Source organism: Triticum urartu, chromosome 3 (assembly GCF_003073215.2).
Source record: "Triticum urartu cultivar G1812 chromosome 3, Tu2.1, whole genome shotgun sequence".
Lineage (NCBI taxonomy): Eukaryota > Viridiplantae > Streptophyta > Magnoliopsida > Poales > Poaceae > Triticum > Triticum urartu.
Window position 1 is genome coordinate 695035421 of NC_053024.1, and position 16895 is coordinate 695052315.

A 16895-nucleotide genomic window follows, 5' to 3' on the forward strand; every position below is an offset into this window, starting at 1 on the left:
ATTTAATACTCTTTCCTTACAACTTCAAGGGAGTGTTACTGTCGTGCGCATATTCGGTTTCCCTTATTACTCGAGTGAGGTTATAGTAATATAATTGATGACTTATGCATGCGTGCGCAGCTTCCACCATATTCTCCTGGAGATTAAGCTTGAGCGGGACTGGTAACCATCTTAGACTCGAGACGAAAAGATCCCGAGACCTATGCGGACATGACTAAAATTCTCAACAAGTTCAATCGATCATTATCGCACCATATCGGCAACTTTTTGTCCATTTCCTGATATCTCAAGTAATAATTATTTTCTTTGTCTTGCAGGGCTTGGAAACAGTTCACCGCAGAAGCTCCAGGACTGTCGAAGGAGCTGCGATATACATACCCGAAAGTAAGTACTACTAGCTAGCTAGTTGCGCGCATCGCCCATTGATTTTAGTTACTTTCATCAAAGCCATTTATAATGCTTCATTATCAGTTTGATTGACCTCTATTTTTCATAAAGTGCTTGTGGCAGGAATAAGGGAATAATTACTGTGGATACTACGTGTGCGAGTTCATCCACAACGCGACTTTGAAAAATAAGCGGGGCTACTCTAAAAGACAATATGAAGTGCGTAAGCAATAATATTCATAATTTTATTTTTTTACACCATCATTTCTGTTGAGTTTCATTCATATATATGTATTAACCCCCTTCTTCAAATTAGACGTGGCAGATGCGGAATGAACTCCTACCACAAGATCACATGAAAGAAATTCAAGAGGAATTGGCGGGATTCTTTCTTGACCACGTCATCAATAAAGCCGTAGAATACCATGTGAAAGTTGAGTTCAAATGCTAGGGGATTGTAAGAGATCTTACATATTGTATATGTATGTAGCCAGTAGCGTCAGATAAATAATACGAAAACTTGTTGTTCGACCAATCTCTCGGAGGAGAGGTCGATCACTTCTCTCGGTATGCATGACCAACTTCTGTACTTAATGGTTTCCTTCATTTTCTTACTAGCTAGCGTGCCGACGGCCTCTCTATGTATAGTACGTAGCAGTCGACCAAGCACGGAGATAAAAGAAGACACTTCTCTCTATTAATTAATTAGCTACCTAACACAATATATGAAACACCTTAATTAACTATACAAAACCCCCAAATCCACCCCCCTTTCAGAAAAAAAACAAAAACCTTAACCCCTGAACAATTGACACGTGGATGTCTATTGGTCCCGGTTGGTGGCACCAACCGAGACTAAAGAGCCTCCTGCCTGGGCTCACAGCACCGGCCACGTGGAGGCCCATCTGTCTCGGTTTGTAGATGTCTTAATGAGCCTCCACATAGACACCTACTTCACTATTAGAGAGGCGATAATCAAGGTCCATAGCACTAAGCTTTAGACACAAGCCGTACAGCAGTTCAAGCCACCAGGCTGGACGAAAATCATCCAGACGGGCGACCTGTACGTGGTGGTAAACCAGAATGACGAGGAGGTCGGCAAGACCGGCGTTGACAAGGATACATCGAGCTCATGATGATGCATGGCTCTGTTCGAGATCCAAGGCTGCGAAGGATCTGCGGTGAGCTCATGATGATGCATGCCTCGTCGAGCTCGTGCGGATGGTAAAATAGTACGCACCATCACGGAGATAACTAACTTGGTGTTGGGGGGTGGAACTGGTATTTGAGACTAGTTCTTTTCAGCCTTTGATCCTCCAGAATCAGTACTGGCAAACTTCCCATAAAATTAGCTCCCCCACAGAATTAGCCAGCATCACCCATCAAGTTCTTTTCTGAGATTCTAGTCTGGGATTATGGGATGAGTTGTGAGTTGAAATGTCTGTAATGTCCCTGGCTTGAAATTACCTTAGTTTTGAGCAGTTTCTTACTGTATATGAGAATGAAAATGATTTACCACTATCATCTAGCCCCATTCACCATTGACAACAGCAAAACAAAATAAGACGTATTTGTCAGCATTCACCATTCACAAAAGCAAAAATTCAGACAATATCTGTACAATTCAGTTTCGATGATGTGTGGTCCTAAACTACAGAGTATAGACTGTATTGCTAAAAAATAACCCAAATGATAAGTGTCACACGTGTGGCACGAAGCAATTAGGTCCTGAACCTTTTCAAAACAAAGTTGTCATCTGAAATAGAAAACCAAACAAGTGAAACTTGCCATCCAAAAAGAAATTTGTCATGCTTGACAACTAAAGTTGCCATCCTCACGTCACTAAATTTGTCATCAAAAAATTCGGAATTGCTATGTGTTTATGCCATACATGTGGCACTTATCAGGGTTGAAAAATAAAGAAAGAACAGTTCAAGAAAACGAGTTGCGGGATGCGGTGGACCACGGGGATCCGCTTCCTGAACACGAGACTACACGAGCGCCTTTCTCTGTCTTGGCTAGCGTGCTTCCGGCCCATACCGTTCCTCTCTCTGTCCCTGTCCGTTCGTCTCGCATGCAGCGGCCCCAGCGGCAGCCCCCTCCCAATCTCAACTGCCCCCACCTCCCGCGCCCAGCTGCCTTGCTTCCTTTCTCCAACGACCCACCCCCCAGGAGCGGCGCGTCGAATCCAGCGGCCAATGATGAGGCAGCCACTGGTTAGGTACTCCCAACTCCCAAGTCCCCATTCTCCCCTTCGCTTTCCATGTGTACCGTAACATCAGGTGCCGCTTATAAATGTGCACGAACCCTATGTCTTCATGAGATCAGCAGGCATTGCAATTTTGGGTGTCGGACAGGAAGAGTGACAGAGTTGATCCAATTTTAGAAAATGACATTCCTCCTGTCCACTTTCTAGTTTCTTCCTCAAGTCTCGTTGAGTATAGTTTATGCAGATCTAGATCTGTACTGCCATCTTACCTTCTCCGCGACTGTGTCCATGACTCCGCTACCTTTTCTCCTCGGAAAGACTTAGCCTTAGCCTGATTCTACACGCTGTCTGACTCCTCGAGATGACAAGTTTCCGTATGCCTCCCATTCGTATTTGGTAATGGTTCACATCAAACCAACGCATGATTTATTGTCACTATGTTATCTTGCTCAGGATAACATGATCCAACCAATTTGTATATGTTTGACTGCCACTGCTATCCTGATATACCATTGTTAGAGCCTACATGAAGTAGAACACATACGCGCAGCCTCCCCCTTTTGTAAGCGGCGGTCATGCTTAGATCGAGGATGGTTGGTGACTTTTTTTTTTGGAAAGGAGGATGATCCCGGGCTCTGCATCTAGAAGTTGCATGCAGCCATTTTATTAGTTATTCACGAAGACCTTACAAAGTACTACACCAATATGTATGAATCCATCATCTTGGCAACATGTGTCACTACTCCAATCCACTTGATGAAGGGGCGACACGGGCGGCTAACCCTAGCCGCCGCCGGTGGTACCCCTCCCCCTTCCTCTCCTCCTCGTCGCCACTAGAGGAGCCGCCAATGCGTCGCGCGGCTGCCGAGGAAGGTGGCGGCGAGGCCTTCATCGTCCCTTCGCGGAGATCTGGATCCACGGGGCGGCGGCCCCTGCTGGTTTGGCGCCGCCGTTCGCGCTTTGGACGGTGTGCGCGGGGACTCTGCCCGGCGTCCTCGACCGCTCGGGTGGCGGGGAGTCGGCGCTTGGCGGCGGCAGTTCGGGGGCCTTCGTCCTCACCAGATCTGGAGGCCTGCTACTCCCTCGTTCCCGCCCCTCCCCTTTGCGCTTGATGCCGGTGGATGCTGCTGGTTCCGGTGCTTCTGGGGATGGTGGTGCAGATTGGGACCGGGGGAAACCCTAGGCCGGCTGGTTCGGCTCGACAGCGGCGTCGGCTTCGGGCGACGCATCCTTCCTGAAGGCGGTGTCGTGGTCCTTATTCTTGTCACCTCCGGTCCTCTCCCGGGTGAAAACCCAAAATCCGGTCTGGATTGGGCAGCGGTGGCGCCATGGGCGTCATCCCCTCCTTGGAGGCGTTGCCTGGGGAGCTAGGACTCGGGTGTGGGCTCATGAAGGTGGGGGCTTTGGCCGCCGGCTGGATTTCTGCAGCTGCTCGCGGCGGCTGTCATGTTGTGCAGAGTGCCCCTTGTATCTTTAGGGCGTCTCCTGTTTTTGGTGTTCGCGTCGGAGGAGCGGCGTGGCATCTGGCACGTCGACAACGGCGAGTCTTAGCGGCATGGAGCAGTAGGGGTATCGCCGGTGGGCGTGTGATGATGGACGAGCGCAGGATGGTGGCGCTGTCTGGCGTCGTGGTGGCGTCGATGGCAGAGAGGCCTGGCACGGTTCATGCAACAGTTCAGCTCTGAAGATGGATTGATGGTACGTGGCTACGGCAGCCTCATACCTGGCAGGGGGCCTGGTTGAAGAGGACGCCGGACTGGTGGGTGCCCATACCCGGAAGGAGTCCTGGTTGGGACCTCAGGTCTCAGATGTTAGGTTTGGCTGCGAGGTCTGTTTGGTATTAGGCCCAGACCATCAGCGCCCCTTCATCAGTTAGATAGGAGTAGCGACAGAGGTTGCGAAGATGGTTGCTTTGGTCTTACTGTTGTACGACTTTGTAAGGTCTTGTGTTAGTAATCAATAAAGTGGCCGTATGCATCATCCAGATGCAGAGGCCGGGAGTATTCCTCCTTTTCGAAAAAAAACTTGATGAAGGGATGCAGAAATGCTGAGCCGTATACCAAACCTCTCACCTAAGCCTAATATCTAAAGTGGGAGGCCCCAACCAAGCCACATACCAGGTTTGGGGCACAAACCGGTCCGACGCATTCTCATGTGTTGTCGCCACTCTCTTCCACCGATCCAACTTCAGAGCAGATACTGATGCATAGACTTTGCTAGGCCTATCTGCCATCAACGTTACCATGCCGCCAGACGTCCTACTCCTGCGCGAGTCCATCTCCGTTTATCGAACTTCGGGTCCCACTGCGCCACGCCGCCGAGATCCGTCGCCATCAATGTGTAAGATAAAGCACCGCTCCACCAAAGGTGTTGTCCACTAGTCTATGTCCATTTGTCTCGCATCCAGCGGCCCCGACGACAGACACCTGCCAATCTCAACTGCCTCCACCTCCCATCGTTGCCAAGGAGCGGCCATCTGCCTCCACCTCCCTTGTCCCAACCCCCATCGTTGCCAAGGAGCGGCGCATCGAATCCAGTGGCCAGGGATGAGGCAGCCACCGGTGAGGTACTCCCAAGTCCCCATTCTCCCCTTTGCCTTCCTTGTGTACTGCAACATCAGGAGCCGCTTGAAAATGTGCACGAACCCGATGCCTTGATGAGGTCAGCAGGGATTGCAATTTAGGGTGTCCGCGAGGAAGAGAGGGAGAGGCAGAATTGATCCAGTTTTTACAAAATGTAATTCCTGCTGTCCCCTTTTTAGTTTCCTCCTCAAACCTTGTCGAGTAGTTTAGGGAGATCTGTACTGCTATCTTATCTTCTCCGCGAGTCTGTCTCTGACTCCCCTGCCGTCCCTCCATGGAAATACTGTGTCCTACTCTGATTCTACTTTACATGTTATTCCTGGAGACGATGCTTTTCCATATGCCTCCCATCCGCATTTCATAACGGATTGCATCCATGCAATCCACAATTTATCACTGCGTTCTCTTGCTCGGGATAACATGATCGAACCCTGTTTGTATTTCACCACTTCTATCCTGATAACATTGTTAGAGCCTACAACAAGTAGAATACAGACACACGTCCTCCACTTTTGTAAGTAGTGCTGGTCATACTTAGACCGAGGAATGCTGGGGAGCACATTATTTATCCTTCCATTAATTTGTGGGAGTCCTGGAATCTGCTTTGTACCAAAGCCTTAACTGCCCTTTTTTCATAACAGGTTTGGCTACACATATGTGCTCTGCTCCATTGTCTCCGGCTAACCTTGTCCTCTACACTGAACACTGACTTGCTAAGCTTGTGGGAGACTGTATATACAGAGTCTCTACTGAAAATCAGAACCATGCTCACTATCTGAAATTTGTGCAAGGAGCGACTTGCTTCGATCTCCAGCCACACCACCCCCCGCCTCTCACATTTTGCAGGTGTTCTTGAATATTGCGAACACTTCTGCTTTGGTACAACCTCCTAAATTCATAGACGGAGGAGATCTCTCCATACCCCTTCATAATGGTGCTTCAATTCAGCGGTTTCTGCATCTGAGGGGAATACAGAAGTTCGGGTGGCACCATGGTTGTGTGGTCGGTCTGGCAGTATTTGATAAGAAAATAGGCAATTTTTCGATTAAGTTAATCCATGAATAAATCATGAGCATGACATGGACATCATTGATAACACACTGATTACGATCTAACAGAGCATGTACTACGCATATAGTAGAAACATCTACGCATATCGCTCGTACTGCCACAACAGAAAGAAACACGAGAAGGATAAACGATGTATACCCTCCAATCGACCACGCAGCGGTGGTGGCGGCGGCAGCAGCCGCGGCATCCTCGGCGGCCTTCTTGTCGGCCTCGGCCTTCTCAGCGGCGGCACGGTCGGCGTCGGTCGACATGGTGATGACGAAGGTGATGCGGACGTAGATGAACAGAAGCGAGCAGTCGCGTAATCGCTAGCCAAAAACCTAATCGCCCCTCTCCCGTACAGGATCCGGAGAAGCGGGGTTTCGGAGGCCTGCTCTCCCGTCAACCGTGTACGCGGTGAACGGGACGGAGTCACCGGCGGCAGCAGCAGCAGAGGAACGATGTGGGCGTGGAGGTGGAGATGCATTCTGTTTCGTGACGGCTAGGGTTGGCAGCGTCCCACATATATATGTGCGGCCGCGCGTGGAGAGACGTGGGCTGAACCCACGTCCAAGTCGGTAGCCGATGATCTGACGTCTCAGATCGTGGCCCTACCTGTCAAAGACTCTCCGTTCCTGACCGGCAAAAAGAAGCGCATAGGAGTGAGCTCGGCTCGGCTCAATCCCGCAACCCGCGGCGCGACGAGGCGAGGCGAGGCGTGGCGTGGCGAGCGGAGGAGGAGTGCGCGAGGGCCTCATCTCTTCTCAAGCTCCAATAGCATGATGGAGAGGATCCCTTATAAACCACTCCAACTCTCCTTCCACTTTCGGGGTGGGACTAAACTTCCCACCACCTTGTCATGCCACCTACATGGGCCCTTAGAGATCAAATCTGAAATTGTCATATGGGCTCTAGGCCCATCTCATATTTCAACAATCCCCCACCAGATCTCAGGGGCCCACTTTGTCCTTTGTTCCAAACGCTGTTTTGATATACCAGCATCTCAGTGAAGACCGATTAAGGTTGAGCTCCACCTAGACCAAGTAGTTGCACTCCTTCACAACTGAACAATGGACTATGCCTTGAATTGTCAGTTTGGCGTCAAGAAGTTTCATCACAAGTCTCACTGATACGAGGCTGCCGAAGGCCAACCCCTTGGGTGGAGCATATTAGTCACACTCCTGGCCTGTTCATGAGCTTGGTAGAGATCACCCCAATCTCATAGACTGTGACTAGCAGTCGGGCTCATATAGGTGTGTTCCTCCAAAGATGGCTCTGTAGGATAGCATCTTGCTTATGCATATAAGCCTTGGAACACATTAAAACAGTAGTCATCCTTCCATACAATTTCCGAGAGTATTGCATCTCCAACGGAGTGGGTAATTAAAGTTACTCTCCTCAGTTCACCACTGGCTTGTTTTCCCAGGTCCTACTTCACGGGATCTCCGATCACATAGGTTGGGTTACTACCAAGGCAACTCATGTGGGTCTCATACCCATCTCCCTTGATGCGCCATTTATCACAACACGTGATAGCCCTTTAGTAAAGGGATCTGCCAGATTCTTAGCCGTTTGAATATAATCCAATGCTATCACTCCGGAGTTCCTCAATTTTCTGACAGCTTTCAATCTCATTCTTATGTGTTTGTTGGACTTCATGTTGTTCTTTGAACTCTTCACTCTTCCGGATTGTCAGAATAACTGTTCTGAACCACTGGCAAGTCCATCAACAGATCTCGAAGCCATTCTGCTTCACCACCCGATGTGTCTAATGCTGTTAATTCTGCTTCCATTGTCGATCTTGTTAAGATCGTTTGCTTGCAAGACTTCCAGGAAACAGCACCACCTCCAAGAGTAAACATATACCCAGTTGTGGCCTTCATCTCATCAGCATCAGAGATCCAATTTGCATCACTATACCCTTCAAGTACCGACGGGAATCCAGTATAGTGAAGTCCATAGTTCATAGTACCTTTCAGATAGCGCATAACTCTCTCAAGAGCACGCCAATGTACATCACCCGGTTTGGAAACAAACCGGCTCAGTTTGCTAATAGCAAATGCAATGTCAGGCCTCGTTGCGCTCGCTAGATACTGAAGTGAACCAACAATATGAGAGTATCTCAATTGATCTATAGCTGTGGCTTTAGACTTTCGAATCAGCACACTAGGATCATATGGTGTTTGAGATGGTTTGCAGTCCGAATATCCAAAATGACTCAACACCTTCTCAACATAATGGGATTGCAGAAGTGTAATCCCACCTTCATCATCTCTCAATAGCTTGATGTTCAAGATAACATCAGCCACTCCAAGGTCCTTCATCTCAAAGTTCTGAGATAGGAAAGACTTAACTTCCTCGATCAACTTGAGATTAGTCCCAAATATCAGTATGTCATCAACATACAAACACAGTATAACTCCTTCACCCCCACCATAGCAATAGTACACACATTTGTCGGCCTCACTAACAACAAAGCCAACAGATGTCAATGTTTCATTAAACTTGTCATGCCATTGCTTAGGTGCTTGCCTCAGGCCATACAAAGATTTCACCAACTTACACACCTTTCCTTCCTGACCATCCATCACAAAGCCATCAGGCTGTTGCATATAGATTTCCTCCTTTAGCTCTCCGTTCAGGAAAGCCGTCTTAACATCCATCTGATGAATGAGAAGACCATGTGAGGCCGCCAACGAGAGTAATACTCGAATGGTGGTCAGTCTGGCCATAGGTGAAGAGGTGTCGAAGAAATCTTCTTCTTCTTTCTGGGCGTAGCCCTTGGCCACAAGCCTAGCCTTGTACTTTTCTATCGTACCGTCGGGCCTAAGCTTCTTCTCGAACACCCACTTGCATCCCATGAAGGAAATATGCCCTAGAGGCAATAATAAAGTTATTATTTATTTCCTTATATCATGATAAAAGTTTATTATTCATGCTAGAATTGTATTAACCAGAAACATAATACATGTGTGAATACATAGACAAACAGAGTGTCACTAGTATGCCTCTACTTGACTAGCTCGTTAATCAAAGATGGTTATGTTTCCTAACCATGGACAAAGGAGTTGTCATTTGATTAACGGGATCACATCATTAGTTGAATGATCTGATTGACATGACCCATTCCACTAGCTTAGCATCCGATCGTTTAGTATGTTGCTATTGCTTTCTTCATGACTTATACATGTTCCTATGACTATGAGATTATGTAACTCCCGTGTGCCGGAGGAACACTTTGTGTGCTACCAAACGTCACAACGTAACTGGGTGATTATAAAGGTGCTCTACAGGTGTCTCCAAAGGTACATGTTGGGTTGACGTATTTCGAGATTAGAATTTGTCACTCCGATCGTCGGAGAGGTATCTCTAGGCCCTCTCGGTAATGCACATCACTTAAGCCTTGCAAGCATTGCAACTAATGAGTTAGTTGCGGGATGATGTATTACGGAACGAGTAAAGAGACTTGTCGGTAACGAGATTGAACTAGGTATTGGATACCAACGAACGAATCTCGGGCAAGTAACATACCGATGACAAAGGGAACAACGTGTGTTGTTATGCGGTCTGACCGATAAAAGATCTTCGTAGAATATGTAGGAACCAATATGGGCATCCAGGTCCCGCTATTGGTTATTGACCGGAGACGTGTCTCGGTCATGTCTACATTGTTCTCGAACCCGTAGGGTCCGCACGCTTAAGGTTACGATGACAGTTATATTATGAGTTTATGCATTTTGATGTACCGAAGTTTGTTCGGAGTCCCGGATGTGATCACAGACATGACGAGGAGTCTCGAAATGGTCGAGACATAAAGGTTGATATATTGGAAGCCTATGTTTGGATATCGGAAGTGTTCCGGGTGAAATCGGGATTTTACTGGAGTACCGGGAGGTTACCGGAATCCCCCGGGATCTATATGGGCCTTAGTGAGCCTTAGTGGAAGAAGAGGAGAGGCGGCCAGGGCTAGGCCGCGCGCCCCTCCCCCCTAGTCCGAATAGGACAAGGAGAGAGGGGGCCGGCGCCCCCCTCCTTCTCTCTCCCTCTTTTCCCACCTTGCGAGTCCTATTCCAACTAGGATTGGGGGAGAATTCCTACTCCCGGAGGGAGTAGGACTCCTCCTGGCGCGCCCTATCATGGCCGGCCGGCCTCCCCCTCTTGAACCTTTATATACGGAGGCAGGGGCACCCCTAGAGACACAAGTTGATCCACGTGATCATATTCTTAGCCGTGTGCGGCGCCCCCTTCCACCATAGTCCTCGATAATATTGTAGCAGTGCTTAGGCGAAGCCCTGCGACCGTAGTACATCAAGATCGTCACCACGCCGTCGTGCTGACGGAACTCTTCCCCGACACTTTGCTGGATCGGAGTCCGGGGATCGTCATCGAGCTGAACGTGTGCTAGAACTCGGAGGTGCCGTTGTTTCGGTGCTTGATCGGTCCGGCCATGGAGACGTACGACTACATCAACTAAACGCTTCCGTTGTCGATCTACAAGGGTACGTAGATCACACTCTCCCCTCTCGTTGCTATGCATCACCATGATCTTGCATGTGCGTAGGAATTTTTTTGAAATTACTACGTTCCCCAACAGTGGCATCCGAGCCTAGGTTTTATGTGTTGATGTTATATGCACGACTAGAACACAAGTGAGTTGTGGGCGATATAAGTCATACTGCTTACCAGCATGTCATACTTTGGTTCGGCGGTATTGTTGGACGAAGCGGCCCGGACCAACATTATGCATACGCTTACGCGAGACCGGTTCTCCCGACGTGCTTTGCACATAGGTGGCTGGCGGGTGACAGTTTCTCCAACTTTAGTTGAACCAAGTGTGGCTACGCCCGGTCCTTGCAAAGGTTAAAACATCACCAACTTGACAAACTATCGTTGTGGTTTTGATGCGTAGGTAAGATTGGTTCTTTCTTAAGCCCGTAGTAGCCACGTAAAACTTGCAACAACAAAGTAGAGGACGTCTAACTTGTTTTTGCAGGGCATGTTGTGATGTGATATGGTCAAGACATGATGCTAAATTTTATTGTATGAGATGATCATGTTTTGTAACCGAGTTATCGGCAACTGGCAGGAGCCATATGGTTGTCGCTTTATTGTATGCAATGCAATCGCCCTGTAATGCTTTACTTTATCACTAAGCGGTAGCGATAGTCGTGGAAGCATAAGATTGGCGAGACGACAACGATGCTACGATGGAGATCAAGGTGTCGCGCCGGTGACGATGGTGATCATGACGGTGCTTCGGAGATGGAGATCACAAGCACAAGATGATGATGGCCATATCATATCACTTATATTGATTGCATGTGATGTTTATCTTTTATGCATCTTATCTTGCTTTGATTGACGGTAGCATTATAAGATGATCTCTCACTAAATTATCAAGATAAAAGTGTTCTCCCTGAGTATGCACCGTTGCCAAAGTTCGTCGTGCCCAGACACCACGTGATTATCGGGTGTGATAAGCTCTACGTCCATCTACAACGGGTGCAAGCCAGTTTTGCACACGCAGAATACTCAGGTTAAACTTGACGAGCCTAGCATATGCAGATATGGCCTCGGAACACTGAGACCGAAAGATCGAGCATGAATCATATAGTAGATATGATCAACATAGCGATGTTCACCATTGAAAACTACTCCATTTCACGTGATGATCGGTTATGGTTTAGTTGATTTGGATCACGTGATCACTTAGAGGTTTAGAGGGATGTCTATCTAAGTGGGAGTTCTTAAGTAATATGATTAATTGAACTTTAATTTATCATGAACTTAGTCCTCGTAGTATTAGCATATCTATGTTGTAGATCAATAGCTCGCGTTGTTGCTTTCATATGTTTATTTTGATATGTTCGTAGAGAAAAATTGTGTTGAAAGATGTTAGTAGCAATGATGCGGATTGGATCCGTGATCTGAGGTTTATCCTCATTGCTGCACAGAAGAATTATATCCTTGTTGCACCGCTAGGTGACAGACCTATTGCAGGAGCAGATGCAGACGTTATGAACGTTTGGCTAGCTCAATATGATGACTACTTGATAGTTTAGTGCACCATGCTTAACGGCTTAGAGTCGGGACTTCAACGACGTTTTGAACGTCATGGAGCATATGAGATGTTCCAGGAGTTGAAGCTAATATTTCAAGCAAATACCCGGATTGAGAGATATAAAGTCTCCAATAAGTTCTATAGCTGCAAGATGGAGGAGAACAGTTCTGTCAGTGAGCATATACTCAAAATGTCTGGGTATAATAATCACTTGATTCAGATGGGAGTTAATCTTCCAGATGATTGCGTCATTGACAGAATTCTCCAATCACTGCCACCAAGCTACAAGAGCTTCGTGATGAACTATAATATGCAATTGATGAATAAGACTATTCCCGAGCTCTTCGCAATGCTGAAAGCTGCGGAGGTAGAAATCAAAAAGGAGCATCAAGTGTTGATGGTCAACAAGACCACTAGTTTCAAGAAAAAGGGCAAAGGGAAGAAGAAGGGGAACTTCAAGAAGTATAGCAAGCAAGTTGCTGCTCAAGAGAAGAAACCCAAGTCTGGACCTAAGCCTGAAACTGAGTGCTTCTACTGCAAGCAGACTGGTCACTGGAAGCGGAACTGCCCCAAGTATTTGGCGGATAAGAAGGATGGCAAGGTGAACAAAGGTATATGTGATATACATGTTATTGATGTGTACCTTACTAGAGCTCGCAGTAGCACCTGGGTATTTGATACTGGTTCTGTTGCTAATATTTGCAACTCAAAATAGGGACTACGGATTAAGCGAACACTGGCAAAGGACGAGGTGACGATGCACGTAGGAAATGGTTCCAAAGTCGATGTGATCGCGGTCGGCACGCTACCTCTACATCTACCTTTGGGATTAGTATAAGACCTAAATAATTGTTATTTGGTGCCAGCGTTGAGCATGAACATTATATCTGGATCTTGTTTAATGAGAGACGGTTATTCATTTAAATCAGAGAATAATGGTTGTTCTATTTATATGAGTAATATCTTTTATGGTCATGCACCTTTGAAGAGTGGTCTATTTTTGATGAAACTCGATAGTAGTAACACACATATTCATAATGTTGAAGCCAAAAGATGCAGAGTTGATAATGATAGTGCAACTTATTTGTGGCACTGCCGTTTAGATCATATCGGTACAAAGCGCATGAAGAAACTCCATACTGATGGACTTTTGGAACCACTTGATTATGAATCACTTGGTACTTGCGAACCGTGCCTCATGGGAAGATGACTAAAACACCGTTATCCGGTACTATGGAGAGAGCAACAGATTTGTTGGAAATCATACATACAGATGTATGTGGTCCGATGAATATTGAGGCTCGTGGCGGATATCGTTATTTTCTTACCTTCACAGATGACTTAAGCAGATATGGGTATATCTACTTAATGAAACATAAGTCTGAAACATTTTAAAAGTTCAAAGAATATCAGAGTGAAGTTGAAAATCATCGTAACAAGAAAATAAAGTTTCTACGATCTCATTGTGGAGGAGAATATTTGAGTTACGAGTTTGGTGTACATTTGGAACAATGCGGAATAGTTTCGCAACTCACGCCACCCGGAACACCACAGCGTAATGGTGTGTCCGAACGTCGTAATCGTACTTTACTAGATATGGTGCGATCTATGATGTCTCTTATTGATTTACCGCTATCGTTTTGGGGTTATGCTTTAGAGACGGCCGCATTCACGTTAAATAGGGCGCCATCAAAATCCGTTGAGACGACGCCTTATGAACTATGGATTGGTAAGAAACCAAAGTTGTCGTTTCTTAAAGTTTGGGGCTGCAATGCTTATGTGAAAAAGCTTCAATCTGATAAGCTCGAACCCAAATCGGAGAAATGTGTCTTCATAGGATAACCAAAGGAGACTGTTGGGTACACCTTCTATCACAGATCCGAAGGCAAGACATTCGTTGCTAAGAATGGGTCCTTTCTAGAGAAGGAGTTTCTCTCGAAAGAAGTGAGTGGGAGGAAAGTAGAACTTGACGAGGTAACTGTACCTGCTCCCTTATTGGAAAGTAGTACATCACAGAAACCTGTTTCTGCGACACCTACACCAATTAGTGAGGAAGCTAATGATAATGATCATGAAACTTCAGAACAAGATACTACTGAACCTCATACATCAACCAGAGTAAGATCCACGCCAGAGTGGTAAGGTAATCCTGTTCTGGAAATCATGCTACTAGATCATGATGAACCTACGGACTATGAAGAAGCGATGGTGAGCCCAGATTCCGCAAAATGGCTTGAAGCCATGAAATCTGAGGTGGGATCCATGTATGAGAACAAAGTATGGACTTTGGTTGACTTGCCCGATGATCGGCAAGCAATTGAGAATAAATGGATCTTCAAGAAGAAGACTGACGCTGACGGTAATATTACTGTCTACAAAGCTCGACTTGTCACAAAAGGTTTTCGACAAGTTCAAGGGGTTGACTACGATGAGACCTTCTCACCCGTAGCGATGCTTAAGTCTGTCCGAATCATGTTAGCAATTGCCGCATTTTATGATTATGAAATTTGGCAGATGGATGTCAAAACTGCATTCCTGAATGGATTTCTGGAAGAAGAGTTGTATATGATGCAACCGGAAGGTTTTGTTGATCCAAAGGGAGCTAGCAATGTGTGCAAGCTCTAGCGATCCATTTATGGACTGGTGCAAGCCTCTCGGAGTTGGAATAAACGCTTTGATAGTGTGATCAAAGCATTTGGTTTTATACAGACTTTCGGAGAAGCCTGTATTTACAAGAAAGTGAGTGGGAGCTCTATAGCATTTCTGATATTGTATGTGGATGACATATTACTGATTGGAAATGATATAGAATTTCTGGATAGCATAAAGGGATACTTGAATAAGAGTTTTTCAATGAAAGACCTTGGTGAAGCTGCTTACATATTAGGCATAAAGATCTATAGAGATAGATGAAGACGCTTAATTGGACTTTCACAAAGCACATACCTTGACAAGATTTTGAAGAAATTCAAAATGGCTCAAGCAAAGAAAGGGTTCTTGCCTGTGTTACAAGGTGTGAAGTTGAGTCAGACTCAATGCCCGACCACTACAGAAGATAGAGAGAAAATGAAAGATGTTCCCTATGCTTCAGCCATAGGCTCTATCATGTATGCAATGCTTTGTACCAGACCTGATGTGTGCCTTGCTATAAGTTTAGCAGGGAGGTACCAAAGTAATCCAGGAGTGGATCACTGGACAACGGTCAAGAACATCTTGAAGTACCTGAAAAGGACTAAGGATATGTTTCTCGTATATGGAGGTGACAAAGAGCTCATCGTAAACGGTTACGTTGATGCAAGCTTTGACACTGATCCGGACAATTCTAAATCGCAAACCGGATACGTGTTTACATTAAACGGTGGAGCTATCAGTTGGTGCAGTTCTAAACAAAGCGTCGTGGCGGGATCTACATGTGCAGCGGAGTACATAGCTGCTTTGGAAGCAGCAAACGAAGGAGTCTGGATGAAGGAGTTCATATCCGATCTAGGTGTCATACCTAGTGCATCGGGTCCAATGAAAATCTTTTGTGGCAATACTGGTGCAATTGCCTTGGCAAAGGAATCCAGATTTCACAAGAGAACCAAACACATCAAGAGACGCTTCAATTCCATCCGGGATCTAGTCCAGGTGGGAGACATAGAGATTTGCAAGATACATACGGAGCTGAATGTAGCAGACCCGTTGACTAAGCCTCTTCCACGAGCGAAACATGATCAGCACCAAAGCTCCATGGGTGTTAGAATCATTACTGTGTAATCTAGATTATTGACTCTGGTGCAAGTGGGAGACTGAAGGAAATATGCCCTAGAGGCAATAATAAAGTTATTATTTATTTCCTTATATCATGATAAAAGTTTATTATTCATGCTAGAATTGTATTAACCGGAAACATAATACATGTGTGAATACATAGACAAACAGAGTGTCACTAGTATGCCTCTACTTGACTAGCTCGTTAATCAAAGATGGTTATGTTTCCTAACCATGGAAAAGGAGTTGTCATTTGATTAACGGGATCACAACATTAGTTGAATGATCTGATTGACATGACCCATTCCATTAGCTTAGCATCCGATCGTTTAGTATGTTGTTATTGCTTTCTTCATGACTTATACATGTTCCTATGACTATGAGATTATGTAACTCCCGTGTGCCGGAGGAACACTTTGTGTGCTACCAAACGTCACAATGTAACTGGGTGATTATAAAGGTGCTCTACAGGTGTCTCCAAAGGTACATGTTGGGTTGACGTATTTCGAGATTAGGATTTGTCACTCCGATCATCGGAGAGGTATCTCTGGGCCCTCTCGGTAATGCACATCACTTAAGCCTTGCAACTAATGAGTTAGTTGCGGGATGATGTATTACGGAACGAGTAAAGAGACTTGCCGGTAACGAGATTGAACTAGGTATTGGATACCGACGATCGAATCTCGGGCAAGTAACATACCGATGACAAAGGGAACAACGTATGTTGTTATGCGGTCTGACCGATAAAAGATCTTCGTAGAATATGTAGGAACCAATATGGGCATCCAGGTCCCGCTATTGGTTATTGACCAGATACGTGTCTCGGTCATGTTTACATTGTTCTCGAACCCGTAGG